This window comes from Cherax quadricarinatus, chromosome 5, assembly GCF_038502225.1.
Source record: "Cherax quadricarinatus isolate ZL_2023a chromosome 5, ASM3850222v1, whole genome shotgun sequence".
NCBI classification, from domain to species: Eukaryota; Metazoa; Arthropoda; class Malacostraca; order Decapoda; family Parastacidae; genus Cherax; species Cherax quadricarinatus.
Window position 1 is genome coordinate 71,013,965 of NC_091296.1, and position 17,552 is coordinate 71,031,516.

The following is a 17,552-nucleotide window of genomic DNA, read 5'->3' on the forward strand; positions in this document are numbered from 1 at the left end:
CAATTCTATGATTCACCTCATCTTTCATAGACCCATCTGCTGACACGTCCACTCCCAAATATCTGAATACATTCACCTCCTCCATACTCTCTCCCTCCAATCTGATATCCAATCTTTCATCACCTAATCTTTTTGTTATCCTCATAACCTTACTCTTTTCTGTATTCACTTTCAATTTTCATCTTTTGCACACCCTACCAAATTCATCCACCAATCTCTGCAACTTCTCTTCAGAATCTCCCAAGAGCACAGTGTCATCAGCAAAGAGCAACTGTGACAACTCCCACTTTATGTGTGATTCTTTATCTTTTAACTCCACGCCTCTTGCCAAGACCCTCGCATTTACTTCTCTTACAACCCCATCTATAAATATATTAAACAACCACGGTGACATCACACATCCTTGTCTAAGGCCTACTTTTACTGGGAAATAATTTCCCTCTTTCCTACATACTCTAACTTGAGCCTCACTATCCTCGTAAAAACTCTTCACTGCTTTCAGTAACCTACCTCCTACACCATACACCTGCAACATCTGCCACATTGCCCCCCTATCCACCCTGTCATACGCCTTTTCCAAATCCATAAATGCCACAAAGACCTCTTTAGCCTTATCTAAATACTGTTCACTTATATATTTCACTGTAAACACCTGGTCCACACACCCCCTACCTTTCCTGAAGCCTCCTTGTTCATCTGCTATCCTATTCTCCGTCTTACTCTTAATTCTTTCAATAATAACTCTACCATACACTTTGCCAGGTATACTCAGCAGACTTATCCCCCTATAATTTTTGCACTCTCTTTTGTCCCCTTTGCCTTTATGCAAAGGAACTATGCATGCTCTCTGCCAATTCCTAGGTACCTTACCCTCTTCCATACATTTATTAAATAATTGCACCAACCACTCCAAAACTATATCCCCACCTGCTTCTAACATTTCTATCTTTATCCCATCAATCCCGGCTGCCTTACCCCCTTTCATTTTACCTACTGCCTCACGAACTTCCCCCACACTCACAACTGGCTCTTCCTCACTCCTACAAGATGTTGTTCCTCCTTGCCCTATACACGAAGTCACAGCTTCCCTATCTTCATCAACATTTAACAATTCCTCAAAATATTCCCTCCATCTTCCCAATACCTCTAACTCTCCATTTAATAACTCTCCTCTCCTATTTTTAACTGACAAATCCATTTGTTCTCTAGGCTTTCTTAACTTGTTAATCTCACTCCAAAACTTTTTCTTATTTTCAACAAAATTTGTTGATAACATCTCACCCACTCTCTCATTTGCTCTCTTTTTACATTGCTTCACCACTCTCTTAACCTCTCTCTTTTTCTCCATATACTCTTCCCTCCTTGCATCACTTCTACTTTGTAAAAACTTCTCATATGCTAACTTTTTCTCCCTTACTACTCTCTTCACGTCATCATTCCACCAATCGCTCCTCTTCCCTCCCGCACCCACTTTCCTGTAACCACAAACTTCTGCTGAACACTCCAACACTACATTTTTAAACCTACCCCATACCTCTTCGACCCCATTGCCTATGCTCTCATTAGCCCATCTATCCTCCAATAGCTGTTTATATCTTACCCTAACTGCCTTTTCTTTTAGTTTATAAACCTTCACCTCTCTCTTCCCTGATGCTTCTATTCTCCTTGTATCCCATCTACCTTTTACTCTCAGTGTAGCTACAACTAGAAAGTGACCTGATATATCTCTGGCCCCTCTATAAACATGTACATCCTGAAGTCTACTCAACAGTCTTTTATCTACCAATACATAATTCAACAAACTACTGTCATTTCGCCCTACATCATATCTTGTATACTTATTTATCCTCTTTTTCTTAAAATATGTATTACCTATAACTAAACCCCTTTCTATACAAAGTTCAATCAAAGGGCTCCCATTATCATTTACACCTGGCACCCCAAACTTACCTACCACACCCTCTCTAAAAGTTTCTCCTACTTTAGCATTCAGGTCCCCTACCACAATTACTCTCTCACTTGGTTCAAAGGCTCCTATACATTCACTTAACATCTCCCAAAATCTCTCTCTCTCCTCTGCATTCCTCTCTTCTCCAGGTGCATACACGCTTATTATGACCCACTTCTCGCATCCAACCTTTACTTTAATCCACATAAATCTTGAATTTACACATTCATATTCTCTTTTCTCCTTCCATAACTGATCATTCAACATTACTGCTACCCCTTCCTTTGCTCTAACTCTCTCAGATACTCCAGATTTAATCCCATTTATTTCCCCCCACCGAAACTCCCCAACCCCCTTCAGCTTTGTTTCGCTTAGGGCCAGGACATCCAACTTCTTTTCATTCATAACATCAGCAATCATCTGTTTCTTTTCATCCGCACTACATCCACGCACATGTAAGCATCCCAGTTTTATAAAGTTTTTCTTCTTCTCTTTCTTAGTAAATGTCTGCAGGAGAAGGGGTTACTAGCCTATTGCTCCCGGCATTTTAGTCGCCTCATACAACACGCATGGCTTACGGAGGAAAGATTCTTTTCCACTTCCCCATGGACAATAGAAGAAATAAAGAGGAACAAGGGCTATTTAGAAAAAGGAGAAAAACCTAGATGTATGTATATATATATGCATGTGCGTGTCTGTGAAGTGTGACCAAAGTGTAAGTAGGAGTAGCAAGACATCCCTGTTATCTAGAGTGTTTATGAGACAGAAAAAGAAACCAGCAATCCTACCATCATGCAAAACAGTTACAGGTTTCTGTTTCACAGTCATCTGGCAGGACGGTAGTACTTCCCTGGGTGGTTGCTGTCTACCAACCTACTACCTATAATTGTAATTATCAGAACATAAAAATTATACAAATTAAAAAGAAATGAGAATAAAAGGTACAGTGGACCCCTCAACCAACGATATTAATCTGTTCCTGAGAGCTCATCATTAATCGAAATTATTGTCAGTCGAGTTAATTTTCCCCATAAGAAATAATGGAAATCAAATTAATCCGTTCCTGACACCCCAAAGTATTGAAAAAAAAAATTTTTACCACATGAAATATTAATTTTAATACAAACTGAAGAAGACATGCACAGTTACATGACTCTTACCTTTATTGAAGATCTGGTGGTGGTTGATGGGATGGGAGGAGGGGAGAGTGTTGATGGTGTTAGTGTTTAGAAGGAGAATCCCCTTCCATTAGGACTTGAGGTGGCAAGTCCTTTTCCGGGGTTACATCCCTTCTTTTAATGCCACTAGGACCAGCTTTAGAGTCACTGGACTTCTGTCGCACAACATATCTGTCCATAGAGGCCTGTACCTCTCGTTCCTTTATGACTTTCCTAAAGTGTTTCACAACATTGTCAGTGTACAGGTTGCCAACACGTCTTGCAGTAGCTGTGTCAGGGTGATTTTCATCAAAAAAGGTTTGCACTTTAAACCACATTGCACACATTTCCTTAATCTTTGAAGTAGGCAACTTCTTCAATTTCTCTATCCCCTCCTCCGAAGCAGTTTCCTCAGGTGTGGCCTTTTGCTGTTGAAGATGATCTAGCAGCTCATCAGTGGTTAGTTCTTCATTGTCCTCCTCCACCAACTCTTCCACATCCTCCCACTAACCTCCAACCCCAAGGACTTTCCCAATGCCACAATGGATTCCTCAACTGGCATAGGATTCCCAGGGTTAGCCTCAAACCCTTCAAAATCCCTTTTGTCTACACATTCTGGCCACAGATTTTTCCAAGCAGAGTACAAGGTCCTCTTAGTCACTCCCTCCCAAGCCTTACCTATAATATTTACACAATTGAGGATGCTAAAGTGATCTCTCCAAAACTCTCTTGGAGTCAGTTGAGTTTCTGAGGTCACTACAAAGCACCTTTCAAACATAGCTTTTGTGTACAGTTTTTTGAAGTTTGCAATGACCTGCTGGTCCATGGGCTGCAGGAGAGGAGTGGTATTAGGAGGCAAAAACTTCACCTTAATGAAGCTCATGTCCCCATAAAGTCGCTCTGCCACGTCTGTAGGATGACCAGGGGCATTGTCTAATACCAGGAGGCACTAAAGGTCTAATTTCTTTTCAGTTGGGTAATTTTTCACATTGGGGGCAAATGCTTGGTGTAACCAGTCATAGAAAAAGTCCCTAGTGACCCATGCCTTACTGTTTGCCCTCCACAGCACACACAAATTAGCCTTGAAAATATTCTTTTGCCTGAACGCTCTGGGAGTTTCAGAGTGATACACTAATAAAGGCTTTACTTGGCAATCACCACTAGCATTGGAACACATCAACAGAGTAAGCCTGTCTTTCATAGGCTTATGTCCTGGGAGTTCCTTTTCCTCCTGAATAATGTAGGTCCTGCTTGGCATTTTCTTCCAAAACAGGCCTGTTTCATCACAATTAAACACTTGTTCAGGTTTCAGTCCTTCACTGTCTATGTACTCCTTGAATTCCTGCACATATTTTTCAGCTGCTTTGTGGTCCGAACTGGCAGCCTCACCATGCCTTATCACACTATGTATGCCACTACGCTTCTTAAATCTCTCAAACCAACCTTTGCTGGCCTTAAATTCACTCACATCATCACTAGTTGCAGGCATTTTTTTTAATTAAATCCTCATGCAACTTCCTAGCCTTTTCACTTATGATCACTTGAGAGATGCTATCTCCTGCTATCTGTTTTTCATTTATCCACACCAATAAGAGTCTCTCAACATCTTCCATCACTTGTGATCTCTGTTTCGAAAACACAGTTGAACCTTTGGCAAGAACAGCTTCCTTGATTGCCGTTTTCTTGCCCACAATAGTAGCGATGGTTGATTGGGGTTTTGTGTACAACCTGGCCAGCTCGGAGACACGTACTCCACTTTCATACTTAGCAATGATCTCTTTCTTCATCTCTATAGTAATTCTCACCCTTATTCCTGTAGGGTTGGCACTAGAAGCTTTCTTGGGGCCCATGGTCACTTATTTTGCAGATAAAATCACCAAAAACACTGTAATAATACGAAATGTTCCGATTGTATGCTTGGATGTTACCGCGGAGGCTGGCTGGTAAACAATGCCACTAGCGGAACATGTGAGGCTGGCTCAGGCCGCACATTAGACACGTCTCGGACGAATAGCGTTGAGCGGGTTTTTTAGCCGTATGCGAGGCAAAATCTTAGCGATAAAATGTATCGGTATGCGGATTTAACGTTATGTGATGCCAACGGTATGCGGGGGTCCACTGTATTACATTTGCCTTCCATTTTGAATTCCTCAACATAAAAATTGAAGATTTACCCTCTTTTGGATTTTAAGATATCAGGAATGGTTTTTCATGGTTTGCACCATCCCAATAATTGAATCAGGTCTATTAAAACCCCATAAATCAGCCTGGGAAGTGTAGGGGCACCTTACCTATCCTCTTGAATTTTGGCAAAAATCTAATTTCCAATATTTTGAACTCAATTGCAAGCTAATTCTGGTCCTGAAAATAATCCAAACCATTTCTGTTACAGTAGAATGTCTTCCATTCTATCATATGATACCAAGAAACAACCATTTAAATCGTAAAAACCATACGAGAAACACTTCAAAAGTTGCTATTTTAAACCATACAGATGATCACATTTATGTTTTTTCCATTATGTACTGCATGGGACATAGTATTTTTATACTGTGCTCAGTCATCAAACAGACCCATTCTCTCATCTATGCCAAAATTTACTGCTGTCCGATTATCTGAGTGAGCTGAGCTCGTGACGTAGAACTACATGTGGGACCCTGGCCTTGCTGACATTGTTCTATCGATTGAGTACAAGAAACTGCCCATTTACCGATTTCAACTACCCAATAACGTGGTCAGAAGTTGGCAATTTGGCCAATTTCATGCAAATTAAAAAAGATGCCAATTTCAAAATAGGGTCCAGAATGAACAATGCAGATATTCCTGGCTCAAAAATAACATTTTCTTTGTTCATCAGTCACGTCTCCAGGCCCCTCTGATATTACTCTTGCTTTCCATTTTGAATTTTTATTCAAACAAAAAATAAAAGATTTATTGTTATGCAGACTACTGCAATATTGTAATAATTGTATAAATAATGTCAACCCATTCATGACTTCATATTAGAATGGCTAGTTGGAAATTTATTGGACAGTGACATCATTTGTTTACTATTGAACATCGGCAAAAATGAAACATTTTCCCTACTTCGAGCTCCATTTCAAGGTCCTTTTCATAGTAAAACCAACCAAAATCTCTATTTCTATAATATGTTTTCCATTCTATCAAATGTGACTAGAAAACGAGAATATAACCATAAAAACTACAGTGGAGCCTCAAAAATCGAACTTAATTCGTTCCAGGAGCTAGTTCTAAATTCGAAAAGTCTGAAATTCGAAGCAATATTTCCCATAAGAAATAATGGAAATACAATTAATCCGTTCCAGAAACCCAAAAATATTCACACAAAAAATACATTTTATACAGATTAATTACAGTTTTACATGCAACAAATACTATAGTTTTTAATTGTGTATAGTAATACATATAAAATAACATTTTTACTTACTTTATTGAAGATTGGTGATGGCATCTGGAAGATAGGGAGGAGGAGAGGAGGAGTTGGGGTCAGTGTTTGGAAGGAGAATCCCGCTCCATGAGGACTTAATGTAAAGCCCTCTCTGGGGTTACTTCCCTTCTCTGTCTTTTAATGTCACTAGGACCAGCTTGAGAGTCACTGGACCCCTGTCTCACAAAATAACTGTCCATAGTCCTCTGTTTCTGGCTCCTCCTTAACATTTCCCTAAAATGGGACATGGTTCTGTCACTGAACTTGTTGCAAAGATGGCTTGTTTCAGCTTGCTCAGGGTGGTACTTCTGCACAAACATTTGGACATCATTCCACTTGGCACAAATCTCCTTAATCTCATCCACTCCCTATATTAACACCTTTCGCAACATCAGCTTCCTTGATTTGTTCTTTCTTTGACAGGATAGAACCAATGGTCAACTTGTTTTCCCATACATCCTGGCAAGCTCAACAAGTCTCACACCACTCTCATACTTCTGTATTATTTCCTTCTTCACATCTATGGTGTTTCTCACTTTCTTTACCACAGGGGTACCACTAGCAAGTTTCTTTGGGCCCATGGCAGCTTATTTCACAGTCCCACAAGCACTAAACACAACGAAATAATCGTAAAATGCGTGAATGAGAGCGCAGGTTAGTGTTCACTCAAGCATAAACAAAGCTAGACTGCTCACGGCGCCTGCGCGGGGACACGGACAGAGCGAGCGGCAGACAAGTCCCGTACCCGGCAGTCCGAAAATAGGGGCATGTTCGATAATAGGGACACAGTTTGTCCGAAAAAATGGTCCTATTTTCGAAACGTTCGATGTGTGATACGTTCGATTTTTGAGGTTGCACTGTATATGAAAATACACCTCAGAGTTAGAGTTTTAATCCAGAAACACGGGTTTTTTTTTTTTTCCTCATTATGCACTGCGTGCTGCAGGATTTTTTTTTATATGGTGCACGCTGATCACACAGACTCATTCTCTCACATGTGGGCCTACCAGCTTTCTCCTGCTTGATTTGAAGCCGCTAGAATTTATGAGTATATATACGTCATACACATTGTCTCGTAAGACGTATATATGCAACCGAAACAATCAAAGGGTTAAGCATGGAACTCCATGCGGGACCCTGGTCCCAGTGTCATAGTACTAAGTGATGGCCACTGAAAAGGTTAAAATAGACCAGGAAGAAGAAGGAGCTTTTAAAGCCCCATCCATTCCTCAGGAAAATGCCTATAATTTAAATATTCCTGCCACTTTGAGGCCTGTTTCAAGTTACTTCTGATCTGAAACTAACCAAAACACTTTCTTCTTCATTAGTATGTTTTCCGTTCTATAAATTAGTGTCAAGAAACGGCTAACAAAATCATTAAACTACCTCTTGGAGTCACCCCAAAGTTGCTATTTAAAACCAAGCAGAATATCAGAGATTGCTTTTTTCATCATGCATTGCATGGAGCAGGATTTTCTTTACTTTTTTTTTCCATATAGCTTTTCTTTTGAATCTAGGCACATTTTATTGCTTCAGAGGCCATGTCTCTTTAAATATCACTTATGAATAGTTGTAAGGAAGAGCATCAGGTGAGATGTAAGAGATTTGGATGTAGGGAAATCGATTGTTAATTTTTATTTAGAAGTGTACAAGAAAAAAGCTGCAAAAAAATTACAAAGCTATTTGTGAGGGATCCAGCAAAAATGTAAATTTTGAGGATTAACGATTGTATATCAGAGTTTTCTCACAAATAAGCCACACTTAGGAGAGTGTCTTATTTGTTAATTGTTGCAGCCACAGTATTGTGACTTTTTAAAATCATTTTTAATATATGGAACGTACACTGTAACACTGCATGCTAAAATAATTGATTAACCCTTTGAGGGTCGACAGGCCCTCTCCGAAACTCGTTCTCAGGGTCGGCCAAATTTAAAAAAAAAAATTATTTTCTCTTTTGAAAAGATAGAGAATCTTTTCCCGATCATAAAGACACCAAAAGTTTGAAATTTGACAGAAAACTTACGGAATTATGCTCTCGCAAAGTTAGCGGTCTCAGCGATGTTTACGCATCGGCGATTTTGCCCACTTTGAGCCCCATTTTCGGCCAATTTCACTGTACTAGTCGACAAAAAACATGAATATTTCGCTAGAACTCCATTTTTTCTATCGAATGGGTGCAAGAAACCACCCATTTATGAAATTCAACTGTCCAGTACAGTGGTCAGAATTTAGCAATTTTGCCAATTTCACACAAATTTCAAAAGATGCCAATTTCCGAATAGGGTCCAGAATAAACAAGAAAGACATTCCTGGCACTAAAATGACATTTCCTCTAGTCATTAGTCACGTCTCAAGGCCACTCTTATATTCTTTTGCTTTCCACTTTTAATTTTTATTGTCACAAAAAATATAAGATTTACTGTTATGCAGACTACTGCATTAGTGTAAAAAATGGTATAAATATTATTGGTGCACTTGTGAAAGAATATTAGACTCACCAGTTGACGTGTATTGCACGCTTGGCACGATTTGTTTACTTTTGAAGTTTGGTAAAAATCGAACATTTCTGCTACTTTGAGCTCAATTTCAAGGCACCTTTCATTGTAAAACCAGTCAAAATCATCTCAATTTCAGTAATATGTCTTCCATTCTATAAAATGAGACCAAGAAAACTAGAATACAACAATAAATATCATACAAAAATACACTGCAAAGTCGCTGATTTATTCCAAAAAAATGGTCAAAGTTTCTTTTTTCTCATTATGCACTGTGTGCTGCAGGATTTTTTTTAGACTGCACACTGACCAAATAGACCCATTCTTTCATATGAAGGCCTACCAGCTTTCTCCCACTAGATTTGAGGCCGCTAGAATTTATGCGTACTAGTACGTCAAAAACCCCTACGCGTAAGACGTACTAGTACGACCAAAACCCTCAAAGGGTTAAAGGAGCAAGATGAATGATGCTGCAGATGGTGCAAAAACCAGTGAAAAGCAGGGGGCAATAAGTATACTGAGAGAGAATTAACTAAGCACCTACCCTTCTGATTCTAGGGAAATAATAACAGACCCTTAACTCTCTTCATGAGGGAACTTTTTGAGTTTCTTCAATTTGTTCGTGATCAGCTACAAACATCACTGCACACTTATCATACATGAGACTTGTCTCTACATCTTAAGCATTACGCTGTTTTCAAATTTGAAGAAAGCCAGAGAAGGGGCGGGGCGTATAATGTTATGTTTTATTTTGAACTTTTAAATTGCCAATTGGTGCCTCATCATGAAAAAAAGAATAAACCCCACAACTCTCTTGCTCCTTTTTTTTTCTTTCTCTGTTTTTCTCTCCCTTTCTCTCCCTTTCCCTTTCTCCATTTCCTTTTCTCTCCTTTTCTCTCCTTTCCTCTCCTTTCCTTTTCTCTCCTTTTCTCTCCTTTTCTCTCCTTTTTTCTCCTTTTTTCTCCTTTTTTCTCCTTTTCTCTCCTTTTTTCTCCTTTTCTCTCCTTTTCTCTCCTTTTCTCTCCTTTTCTCTCCTTTTTTCTCCTTTTTTCTCCTTTTCTCTCCTTTTTTCTCCTTTTCTCTCCTTTTCTCTCCTTTCCTCTCCTTTCCTCTCCTTTCCTCTCCTTTCCTCTCCTTTCCTCTCCTTTCCTCTCCTTTCCTCTCCTTTCCTCTCCTTTCCTCTCCTTTCCTCTCCTCCTCTCTCCTCCTCTCTCCTCCTCTCTCCTCCTCTCTCCTCCTCTCTCCTCCTCTCTCCTCTCCTCTCTCTCTCTCCTCTCTCTCTCTCCTCTCTCTCTCTCCTCTCTCTCTCCTCTCTCTCTCCCTCTCTCTCTCTCCTCTCTCTCCTCTCCTCTCTCTCCTCCTCTCTCTCTCTCTCTCTCTCTCTCCTCTCTCTCTCTCTCTCTCTCTCTCTCTCTCTCTCTCTCTCTCTCTCTCTCTCTCTCTCTCTCTCTCTCTCTCTCTCTCTCTCTTTTCTCTCTCTCTCTCTTCTCTCTCTTCTCTCTCTCTCTCTCTCTCTCTCTCTCTCTCTCTCTCTCTCTCTCTCTCTCTCTCTCTCTCTCTCTCTCTCTCTCTCTCTCTCTCTCTCTCTCTCTCTCTCTCTCTCTCTCTCTCTCTCTCTCTCTCTCTCTCTCTCTCTCTCTCTCTCTCTCTCTCTCTCTCTCTCTCTCTCTCTCTCTCTCTCTCTCTCTCTCCCCCTCTCTCCCTCCTCTCTCCTCTCTCTCTTGCTCTCTCGCTTTCTCTCTTGCTCTCTCTCTCGCTCTCTTGCTCTCTCTCTTGCTCTCTCTCTCGCTCTCTCGCTCTCTCTCTCTCGCTCTCTCTCTCTCTCTCTCTCTCTCTCTCTCTCTCTCTCTCTCTCTCTCTCTCTCTCTCTCTCTCTACCCTTCTGTTTTTTTTTTTTTTACACAGGGTTTGACAAGGTTAGATTAAGGATCCCTAGCTTTATTGACAAGCTATTTACAGGTTAAGGATTGCTAACTTTATTGGCAAGCTAAGAGCTGTTACCTACATCATTTCATTTGAAAGCATTTTTATTGTTATGAGACATACAAGTAGGGAACAGGATGAAGTTGGAGCCATCTGTGGGCCAGCAAGTAAGTCTTGCTGATTCCATTCCATTGAGAACTACACTTTGAGATCTACCATGAAGGTAATCACTGAGGAGACATAGCGTAGAGCCTGCAATTCCCATTGCTTGAAGTTTTGCTAAGAGGCCCTGGTGCCACACCCAGTCGAAAGCACCAGTGCTACCACACAGCTGACTTTGGATTCATCCAGTGACTGGTGCCACTTAGTGGAGAGGTTTAACAACAGATTAGCAGCAGAGTAACCTTTCCTGAAGCCATATTGACGATCACAAAGTAGTGAGTGGTAGTCAAAAAACTCTGTCATTTGTCTTGAGATTATTGTCACAAGGATCTTACCAGTGATTGACAGGAGTGACACTGGTGTGTAGTTGCTGATTTCTGCTCTGCTCTTCTTTTTGTGAACAGGGACTACATTTGCCTCTTTCCACAGAGAGGGCCATTTACACTGTACAAGGCAGTGCTGAAAGATACGAGTTAGAGGTGCTGCTAGCTGGTCTGCACATCTTCTCAGCAATCTTGGGCTCAACTTGTCTGGGCCCACAGCCTTTTCTTGGTCAAGCGATTTAAGAAGGAAATGCACCTCCTGCCTTATTGTCTCTCTCTGTCCTTCTCTCTCTGTCCTTCTCTCTCTGTCCTTCTCTCTCTCTGTCCTTCTCTCTCTCTATGTCCTTCTCTCTCTCTATGTCCTTCTCTCTCTCTGTCCTTCTCTCTCTCTCTGTCCTCTCTGTCTCTGTCCTCTCTCTCTCTGTCCTCTCTTTCTGTCCTTCTCTCTCTCTCTCCCCTTCTCTCTCTCTCCCCTTCTCTCTCTCTCTCTCTCCCTTCTCTCTCTCCCCTTCTCTCTCTCTCCCTTCTCTCTCTCTCCCTTCTCTCTCTCTCCCTTCTCTCTCTCTCTCTCTCCCTTCTCTCTCTCTCCCTTCTCTCTCTCTCCCTTCTCTCTCTCCCTTCTCTCTCTCTCTCTTCTCTCTCCTCTCTCTCTCTCTCTCTCTCTCTCTCTCTCTCTCTCTCTCTCTCTCTCTCTCTCTCTCTTTTTACACAGGGTTTGACAAGGTTAAGAATCCCTAGCTTTATCGACAAGCTATTTACAGGTTAAGGATTCCTAACTTTATTGGCAAGCTAAGAGCTGTTGCCTACATCAGCTCATTTGAAAGCATTTTTATTGTTATGAGACATACAAGTAGGGAGCAGGATGAAGTTGGAGCCATCTGTGGGCTAGCATTTTCATTTGATCAACTGACTTTATCTCGTTGACATCATTATGCTGTATGAATGTGTTGCATACTCGAGTCATCCTGGGTATATATGATCTCAGATGAAGTGATGTTCTGGAGAAGGGTACAGCCAGAGTGAAGTTGCTGCTTTCTGACCGTCTGGTGGCATAAAAGCTTGTTTCACGCTGTCCTCGAAGTGGATCCAAGTGTGGTACTTTGACAATATTGGCCTTGTACATAACAGTAAGGCCACCCACATCCCTCCTGTGTTGAAGGCTCTGCTGAAATGACAGATCTATCCAGGATTGGTCCAGGCGAGAGATGAGACGTCTTGCTCTGTTCTCTACTCTGTCAAGCAGTCACAGATGAGTGGGGGGAGGGGGGCAAACCAAGAAAGTGGAGCATAATCAAGGTGTGAGCGTACTTGTGCCTCGTTCAGAATCTTGCAACCCCTACTGTCAAGCAGATGCGAGATACGGCAAAGTGCTGTAAACTTTCTCTCTCTCTCTCTCTCTCTCTCTCTCTCTCTCTCTCTCTCTCTCTCTCTCTCTCTCTCTCTCGCTCTCTCTCTCTCTATATCTCTTCTCTTTCTCTATCTCTCTCTTCTCTTTCTCTCTTTTCTCTCTCTCTCTCTTTCTCTCTCTCTCTTTGTCTCTCTCTCTCTCTCTCTCTCTCTCTCTCTTTCTCTCTCTCTCTCTCTCTCTCTCTCTCTCTCTCTCTCTCTCTCTCTCTCTCTCTCTGACTCTCTCTCTCTCACTCTCTCTCCCTCTCTCTCACTCTCCCTCTCTCCTTCTCTTTCTCTCTCTGTCTCTCTCTCTGTCTCTCTCTCTGTCTCTCTCTCTCTCTCTCTGCTTCTCTCTGTCTTCTCTCTCTCTCTCTCTCTGTCTCTCTGTCTCTCTCTGTCTCTCTCTCTCTCTCTCTCTCTCTCTCTCTCTCTCTCCCTCTCTCTCTCTCTCTCTCTCTCTCTCTCTCTCTCTCTCTCTCTTCTCCCCTCCCAAAAAAAATGAAAAAAAAAAAAAAAAAGTTTTAATGGCTGAATCATATATTGGCATTAGTACTGTCACAGTGCACACAGATCAGTAGTCCTTTATTTTATCTCATGAAATTCTTTGTCAAAAGAAAGGCAATTCATTTAGTTTACCAATGGTGCTTACAGTGTGTGTGCATTCTATGGTACTATTTAGTAACACATCATGCAGACCAACAAACCTGTCTGTGCTTATTTTGTACATTAATATTTTCTGAAATTAGTAAATGAATCTGAAATTTCAGTGATGAATTAGTCTGTGAAATTGTCTTGATATTGGTGATAAACTGTTTATCTTATATAGAATGGTGTTGATCATACGTATGTAAAGGGAGCCTGCCACTGCTGCTGCTTCATGAAAAAAACAGGCAAGGATGAAAACTTAAGCAGCCATTTCTTTTGTAGGGTGGCGCAGCAGCAGCAGTGGCAGCAGCATTGCGGGTGTGTTCAGTCTGCGGCAAGATGGGTTTCCGTCGAACTTACGACCTGCATCGTCACATGCTATCTCATGCAGCTGTGCGACCTTTCCAGTGTCCCCATTGCACTTACAGAGCATCACTTAAATATAACCTTGATGCTCACGTGCGCCTGAAGCACCCAGTTGGTGCTCGGCCTCACCCTCAAGAATGGGATAGAGAGTCACTTGGTAATGTTATAGGGGGAACTTCAGCACCAATAGCTCAACCTCAGTTCCAACAAATGGATCACCAGCAATCCTGTGAATCCTCTGATGGTGGCAGTAATTTTATTGAGGTTGAATAATTCTGTAAGCTAATCAAAAATGCATTGTGATGAAATAAAAGTAAAATAAAAAAAAAATCATGTTTTGACTGGCTTTGGATGTTACAGCACTGAATAGCTTTATGTATATACAGAATATTCTCTGTTATTAAAATGAGACTGATAGCATTTAGATTAGATTTTAATCATTATGGGTAGCATACATTTTTATTGGTTCAGAGTATAGTGATAACAAAATGATGTGGAAAAAGGCACAAACATGTACACTTACAACTTTTATTTAAGGAAGCATTTTGTCATGAGTGGCGTCTTCAGTTCTAATTTTATTAAATAATACTTGGATCAAAGAGGCCACTCATTGCAAAATGCATCCTCTAATATATATCTTTCTTGTTTATATATATTCATACTATTCATTCAGAAATTTCACATTAAGTGCTGTATCACCTAAGTGTTTATTGTAACAGTTGAGTATTGGATTTAAAATGTGATTTTTCCATTACCAAGGTTATTCTCTTGATCACATGTCAAGTAGAATATCTCTACCAAGCATGATGGAAGCAGCATTATTTTTCAACTTTGACTACTGCTGATACCTTGATTTCAGCATTTTGTAATCCAGTCTATAAATATCCAACCAACATTATTCAGGAGAACTTACATCAAAATATTTTAACCCCTAAAGGGTCCAAACGTATATATACATATATACGTTCTCTTGCCCAGTGCCCCGAATAATTTGGAAAATAAAAAAATAGTTTTTTTTATATAGAAATAAAGAGAGCATTTTTCAAAGTGTTATAGGATTAAAATAAAAAAATAGGGTCAGTACTTTCCGAGATATGAAGCTGCAAAGTTGGTGCTCACTTGACAGCAGAGTCCAACTGCTTGCAGAAGTGTTGCCGATATACTTTTTTTTTTTTTTTTTTTTTTATGTTCTTTTAATTACAATTTATAGTAGTACTTGTGATTTCATAACCAATCTTTGTTCTGACACTAATATTAGGTGCTAAAATTGTACTCAGATTGTCACATACACACTGACTGGTGGACATTTACACTTGCCTTGGTCGTTTACTATTGTCTAGGAATATATTCAGAGTAGTTATAGGTCCCAGCAATGTTTTGGATACACGGGAGTATATAATAATAATAATAAGAAGAAAGAAGATGTTCCCTTTAAGCATGATGTTAGACAAGTGTCAATGACAAGCATCCTGAGGGTGCAGTGATAAGATAAGTGGTGACATTTGATGAGCATTGGTGAGGGTGCAGTGATAAGATGAGATAAGGGGTGACATTTGATGAGCTCAGCATATGTCTCTGCTTATCTAGCTCTCTGTCTGCTTGTCTCTCTTTTTGTCTCACTGCTTGTCTTTCTCTCTGTCTCAGAGAGAGCCATTGTGAACGAAGAGGTATTCTTATGCATTATATCTACAAGCACAATATAGCACTTTGGATTTTTTAGGTTATCCTAGGTAATTTACACTATCTATAATTGTATTTATGTGTACCTGTGAGACAGAGACAGATAGACAGAGACAAATAGACACAGACAGACATAGACATAGATACAGACAGACGGAGATAGAGGCAGCCAGCCTCCTGATTACACATTAGAGAATTTTTTCTCTTTACTTAGGCCATAGGTTATAAGACATTCTGAAAGGGTGTTGCACAAATGTTGCACCTGTTATTATCAAGGTTTTTAATATTTCTTCGCCCACTTGTGGCCACATCCACCTCAAAGCCACTAAACTTGGGGTCAACATCACTTTCCTCTAAAAGGGGGAGTGCTAATAAGACATAACATCAGTGAATCCTTGGTGTTTGCCGCACTGGTTTCTCTAGTTAGCGCTCAATTAACTGGTGCTCCCACAAGGTACTAAGTGGTTCCAGATGTTTTTAATATGGTGCAGATTGAGTGTTAAGACCCATTCTATGCTGACCATGCATCTGAGGCCAATCGTGCTAAATTTGGATACAGGAATAACAAAACGTATATACATGTACGTTTGGGGCGCTAGCGGTAAGGACGTATATATACATTAGACCTGTTTAGGGGTTAACTAAGTCATCTGTCTTAATCACCTGGCTCTTTTTCTATTCTCAAGATTAAATATTAAATAGTATTAAATGTGTTATTCCCTAGTATTACCATGCTGGTACAGGGTTTTTCAAGCTTATGAATAATTAACTAAATATCAGACTTTATTATCACACCCGGAACATCAATATTAGTTTCAAATAAAAACATTTACCTATTCGTATTTTCTCCCTAACCTTCATTTTTGTGCACTTTTTCATGCAGTGCCAAGACTTGATAGTTTTTTTTTTTTTTTTTTTTTTTTTTTTTCATTGCATTTAAATACAGTAGTTTTTTGAGATTCTTTATAATTTGCATAGCAGAGAATAATAAACAGACAAACACACACAGATGAAGACACATGCAAGACATGAATGTGCACGTGCACACACATACAAGACATGCACGAGTGCACGTGCGTGCACGCATGCACTCTCACACACAAACAAACATATACACAGCCAAACACACACACACACACACACACACACAAACACACATATACACACCCAGACCACACACACACACACACACACACACACACACACACACACACACACACACACACACACACACACACACACACACACACACACACACACACACACACACTGCAAACCTCACTCAAGGAAAAAGATCTGGGGGTGAGTATAACACCGAGCATATCTCCTGAGGCGCACATCAATCAGATAACTGCTGCAGCATACGGGCGCCTGGCAAACCTACGGATAGCGTTCCGATACCTCAGTAAGGATTCGTTTAAGACTCTGTACACCATCTACGTCAGGCCCATACTGGAGTATGCAGCACCAGTTTGGAATCCACACCTAGTCAAGCACGTCAAGAAATTAGAGAAAGTGCAAAGGTTTGCAACAAGACTAGTCTCAGAGCTACGGGGATTGTCCTATGAAGAAAGGTTGAGGGAAATCGGCCTGACGACACTGGAGGCCAGGAGGGTCAGGGGAGACATGATAACGACATATAAAATACTGCGCGGAATAGACGAGGTGGACAAAGACGGGATGTTCCAGAGATGGGACACAGACACAAGAGGTCACAATTGGAAGTTGAAGACTCAGATGAATCAAAGGGATGTTAGGAAGTATTTCTTCAGTCATAGAGTAGTCAGGCCATGGAATAGCCTAGAAAGTGATGTGGTGGAGGCAGGAACCATACATAGTTTTAAGGCGAGGTATGATAGAGCTCATGGGGCAGGGAGAGAGAGGACCTAGTAGCAATCAGCAAAGAGGCGGGGCCAGGAGCTGTGAATCGACCCCTGCAACCACAAATAGGTGAGTACACACACACACACACCCAGACACACACACGCGTGCGTGCACACACACACACACACACAC

At 40.8% G+C, this 17,552-nt stretch overlaps 1 protein-coding gene across 2 annotated transcripts in view; it reads left to right on the plus strand.

The window, feature by feature from the left end:
• The window catches only part of LOC128684990 (tigger transposable element-derived protein 1-like), a 156,018-nt gene that overhangs the window by 106,031 nt on the left and 32,435 nt on the right, over positions 1–17,552 (plus strand). Inside the window, exon 4 of one of the 2 annotated variants that reach the window (XM_070103931.1) lies at positions 13,773–14,133. The gene's annotated coding sequence lies outside the window, so the exon portion shown is untranslated. The remainder of the gene's footprint in view (positions 1–13,772; positions 14,134–17,552) is intronic. The other variant, XM_070103936.1, reaches the window with a different exon arrangement.